Source organism: Sturnira hondurensis, unplaced genomic scaffold, assembly GCF_014824575.4.
Source record: "Sturnira hondurensis isolate 20B ecotype Veracruz unplaced genomic scaffold, ASM1482457v3 Scaffold0000880, whole genome shotgun sequence".
NCBI lineage: Eukaryota > Metazoa > Chordata > Mammalia > Chiroptera > Phyllostomidae > Sturnira > Sturnira hondurensis.
In genome coordinates this window covers 14172101-14178118 of record NW_028073511.1, presented here as the reverse complement: position 1 = coordinate 14178118, position 6018 = coordinate 14172101, and positions in this window count along the sequence as shown.

The following is a 6018-nucleotide window of genomic DNA, read 5'->3' as shown; positions in this document are numbered from 1 at the left end:
ATAATACAAGTGTTTTTGGTATCCAAAGCTGTTATCATAATTTGGCATTACCACCCAGTTTTAATTACATAGGTTTTAACACTACTTATTAATTTATGATAGCATAACAATGTTGCAGTCATGGCTGATTTGGACAATATCAGAGGCATTTTAAAGTAATTGTCCTTGTCTGATTTTGTACTTTTGCTCTGTAGCTTCTGAGGAGGTGTTAAGTCATTTATTTAATCAACTGCAATGCTATTCTTCTATTGATTTTGCTCTTGCACTGTGTTTCTTTATATCAGAGCCTTGAACATACAGTATTGTTACACTTTAATTAGACTTATTCACTGGACATTAGTGTTCATATCAAATGAATCCATCTCATTTTTTAACTCATTCTTTGATCTCGGATGGTCAGATACTCTGAACACTAACAGATTCTATTGGAAAAGCTCTGTGTGAGTATTTAAAGGATGCATTCCAATTCTTGTAAACAGAATTGCAAAATAAAACATTTAGACTTGACTTGCTAACTGGTTAAATGCATATATTAATAAAAGTTCGATTTTTAAAAATAAGTTTAAAACATCTTGAAGTTTGTTTTTTACAAACTGGGAATTCTTTACTCTCACTCTACTTTTGATTATTGCATTGTGGCTTGGCTGAAATACATTGCCAAAATAATACCTCTCAGAGTCACTAGCCCACCCCAGAGACATATGACACTCGTATAAGAATATGCTATCCAGACTTCCATTTGGAATCTATGAAAACTCAGTAGTGCAATAATGGATGAATTGGCCAAGATGCCACCATCAGTTGTTGAAAAAGTCAAAACTAAAACCTAAATTTTCTACCTCTTCTCACATACTTGTCTTTTTGCTTTTGGCTTAGTCCCTTTTTTGCCAAAACCTAAGCATCCATATATCTACTTCTGTTAGGATGTGTTCTATGTGTTTAATCTTTATATATGTACACAACCCCCACACACATATATTTAAAAGGTATGTGTGTATTATATATATGTGTGTGTGTGTGTGTGTATATTTGAAAGATATGTGTATCTGCTTATGTACCTATACATCTATTTAGTCATATGTATCCATTTAAGGTCACTATAAATACACATGCATGTGCACACACATGTACATAAAGGAGGATCTTATCATGACATATCTGACATTTGTTGGACATTAAGGGGAATCAAATGATTTAGATGAGACACTGATAAACTGAAGAAGAACTAAACTAAATAGAGTAAAACTAAACTAAATAGAGTAAAAGGTGGGGAGGCTCTAACACCCATGCATTGTAAGGAAAGTTTAACCAAGCATGGCAGATTAGCCTGAAGAAGGAAAGATTTGAGAGTTACATGGTTACAATTTTCCAATATTCTCAGGAAAAGCGACTTATTCTCCTTTCTTCTAAAACCAGAAAGAAAAAAAAAAACATGTTATAGCAAACAACGTTTTAGTTTGCCATAGTACTTTCTGGCACTCAACACTGTCCCCTAACCCCTACCAAAAACAGTGTGCACCACTATGTTAAATAAATCCATTAATTCTGTACCACTATCTGATAGGGAGGTGGTGGAAAGAATTCTACATCAGTAAAATGTCTCAGTTAGAATTCTTTCCATCCTATGCTTCTAGCTAGCAACTATGGAAGATTTATCTGCTAGTGATATTGTCAATTTGGAGTAAGTTTTTTTTTTTTTACTGGAATTATATTCCAGCCAGCTTTTATAACTGGTCTTCCTGGTGGCAAATAATTATGAAGGCCCCAGAGAGGACACAACCACACAAAGTGACATATCTGTCCTCACCTGTCAGCTCCCACATGCCCTGACTGGCGGGATTGGGGAAAAGTGGAGCTTTCATAGTTTATCTCTGAGAAAATTAAATGTATTTTTTAAATACCTGCATTATCTTTTATAATTAATGTTGTTTCTGTGAATGATTGATCATATTTTGTTTCTTTGTTTTCCTTAAGGAGACTCATTACTATCTAGAAACAACAACAAAAGCCAGGGAAGAAAGAGAACTATTCTGTTTCTCCGATCAAAATGCCACAACATATTAAATGCAACATGCCTCTAGGAAAAAAATGTGAGTGTGTATTTTTTACCACTAGGGAGTTTTCATGGCGCCTGACATCTTTCCCCCTCACCACGGGGAGCCTACGGTCTGATTTCCTCAGGGAGCAATCTGGAATGCGTATTTTGATCCTCCGCAGGAGGCAAGAATTTATAGAATTGCTGACAAAGTAATCATCTGCCTGATGACATCAGTTTTTTCTTTGATTTTTAATTTATAAAGAATGTCTCTAAAGACTTTTATGAATGTCTTAAAATTCTACTTCTTGAAAAATTACTTAGAAAAGAAATGATCATTTGTGTCCTTAAGGAAAACTCCCATTGTCCCTTCACAAGAATCTCAAAAAACAATTTTAATACCAAAGTTTTCATAGAAAGGGTAACAGCTATATTGAGTTTTTAATTTAAAAGGGTTTTGAACAAACGGCACATAGCACTTTTCTTTTGGCTTATGGGAAACGCATATGCCATGTATATATATATATATATACGCATTATTAAAAAGAAGATTAGTATTTTTTTGATATTCACTGCTACAATCTCTCTCACCTTCACATCTCTCTAAGAAGAAATTAAAGTCCACAGCTCCCTGGAATCAGGGTGACAATGAGCACTCCACAATGCCCTGGCACGTAGTAGGCACTCTGCACACAGACACACCCTGAATGACCGAATGACCCATTCTACTTCCTTTTCTGTTTCTTCCTCAGCAGAACTGTCACAGGACTGATGATCTCAAAAATCTCAACTGCTTATGAACAGCTGCCAGTCCCTGGACTGAACACCCCCACTGAGATCCTGGCTCACCGATGATGAAATCAGTTGCACCCTTTTTATGGTCCTGGTGGTACACCTTTTTTTAAATCTGTGGAGCTGCATGAAGTCAAGGACTGTTTCCACTGGCCAAGGAAAAGAGAGGAATGGATTTTTCTAGTGACCATTTGCCCCCCTACCCTGCTAGTTCAGTTTCCGTATTTGGGGCATCTGTTATCCCATCGGCCATTGCAAGCTACCTCAAAAGTATCCCATGTATCAACTGGAACTCTGGTTCAGTCGCACTAGGTACTGTGAGAAATATGGAAACCCTCTGCATATCCTTATCTCCTCCAGAGCAGAGTGTTATGTATCCTTGCTTCTTCCTTTGATCATGCTTCACAGAAGAAATGAAAGTGTAACTAGTAGGTGACACATAAATGTTTGGTTATATTTTATATGACTACTACCTGCTATTATGAGAGATCTTGAGAGCTAATCATTATTTTTGTGTATGCCATCTACTGTCATACTAAAACAATCTAGTGGCGATGGGAAAAATTTCTAAATTTAATTTTTATATTTTATAAAATGACAGATTATAAGTTCTATAGGTTATTACACCCTTATATTCAAATAATGGGCTTATACTCTTTTTTGGCCAACAAAAGTTAGCTATAAATGAGTTCTTCACTCAGTCTAGAGTCTAGCAGGTGTGATACACAGCAGGTGCTGGATTTTGAAAAACATACATTTGAACTGGTCACTTTGACTCTCCGTTTTTTGAATGGCGAGTGGGGAACCAAAGAAAATGAACATATATCTAGTTTGCAGCTTGGTCTATAGGAGCAGGCAGCCAGTGCAGCAGGTACCAGTTCCCTTCAGACACACCACACGCTCGTCCTGGAAGAGACTTCTCTTGCACCCTGTTGAAACTTCCCTGCCAGGAATAGCTTCACTCAAATATCACTCCCTGGCGTTCTCTCTCCTAGTTTCTCCTACTCCTCTAGGGCCCACTCTTCCCTGTCCTCTGTCCTCCCTTAATACGTTATTCATGCTGCTTTCATAGTATGAATCGCGTGTTAGTGTAATTAGATGCATTTGTGTAATAACATTATGGCATCAGTGAGAAGAGAGACAATGTCTCATTAGTTTCATACTCCCTAAGTGGCTACATAGACACAACTACTTTTTGAGTCAATGAATCAATCATGAACTAATTGTCCAGCAAGCTAACAGAAATATAATATGAAATATACCGATATGTTAGAAATACCAATAAACTTTATTTCCCATGTACTTTTACTGCATAGTGTATATTTTTCATTAGTAAAATAAAGATATTTACTTTTAACTTGAAAGAAGTGAAATATGCAGATTTTTAAAAACAACATTATTTGTGTACTGCATACATGTGTGACCCTGTGTGTGCACGTGTGTATGTGGGGAAAGAGAGAGGAGAAACATTTCCATGTAATTAGATACCAACACGACACTTTTGTGCCTCAGATGTGATTGTGTCACTAGACAATAGGTGTCAGAAACTCTATATTCACAGCAAAATGCTAACTTTCTATGCTTCGCTTGCTGAGGATTATGTTAAAATCATTCTTGTCAACTCTTGGTGACTTGTTTGTCTTGAGGGTACAACAGACTTGGTGTTGTAGGAAAGTGAGGAAGTCCTTTGGAGACAGTCGTCAGTGTTCTACGAACGTTGTGTCTTCTCCCTTAGGGAAGGGTGGGGGGGCGGTCCTTCTCCTGACCTCACACAGAATGGGAGAGGGGCGAGATTGAAGAAAACATGGAACAGCTGACGTATGGATTGGGGGGCACAGTGGGCTGATATCTGGCATGCACCTGGATAAAAGTGATGATGAGAGAGCTAGAACTCTCTACCAGGTGGCTAAATAAAGTGACTATGTTGGGATCAGTCTGCAACACCAGTGTTAGTCAAAGTAGGGGATACTCATAGAATTTCTGTGGACCGGATGTGAGTTATGCTGAGCTAGCACAGGACCATCTTAAAGGGACTTTATCCCACAGGGGTTATGCGGTTATGGATCTCCGCTGCTGAGAGAGAATCTGTACGGTATTTTTATTGAGAGCCTCTTCTCTCTCTCTCTCTCTCTCTCTCTCTCTCTCCGTCTTGTGCAAAGTCCTTTACTTAAAATTTGGTGCTAGATCTATTTCAAAATTTAATGTGTTTTAAGTTTTAGAAAGGTAAAAACAAAGTGTATATTACATGTTATAAGCATACCTATAATCAAACAGATTATAATAAATACATATATAGGTATAGTAAAATATGAATAATTCACTAATAGGCTGCAGTTCAGGGCAGGTTTTGCATTTATCTGAATTTTTTTAAAAACTCCTATTTTTCACAATAATTGAAAAAATATTATGGACCTGTGCATATTATACTCACAGCTGAACTCTCACTTTGCCTCCAAGTGGATAGTCTTAAAAAACACTCGTTCCACTTACTCCTTGGTTACTACAATTAAAAAATAGGGGTCTTGGGCTAGATCAGGAATTATAAACTCAAATGTCTTCTTCAGAGGACAGGTTATAGAATGAGTGAAGCCCCTTGGCCCTGGCACTGTAGGAAGAGCCGAGGAGGTGGGTGGATGGAGCACACTCACCTTGTCTAGAGGCATTCACACACTAAAGAACCTTAAAGTCCTCTGAGGATTCAATCCAGCACATTTCTGGACAGCCAGCTTTTAGCCCCTGACCTATCTTTATCGTCTACCCAAGTGCCAAGGTTCTATAACTATCCTATCACCAGGACACCTATGTAGTGCCTCGTGTCCTCCAATTCCACACACGATGCCTGAACATCACACAAAGTTATCACCCTTTGAAGCATATTTCTTCTTCATTGTTTCCCTGTTGAAGTCATTACTGTCTTTCCTTCTTCATTTATTTTTTTTATACCCAGTAGGATTAAATTCTCAGAGCTTCCTTTCATTACAACATAAAAATAGCCAGGAGTTTGAAAATATCCAGAGAATTTCAAAATGGGTCAAAGCAAATTCAAAGAAAAAAATAATTGAGTCTAGGATTATCAAATCATTTTTCTCCTCTGTCACGCAACGGACTTGCTAAACCATTAAAAACAAGCTTTGATAAGTAGCCCTTTATTCCAATATACCATAAAAATTATAAAACATTTTATCACATGT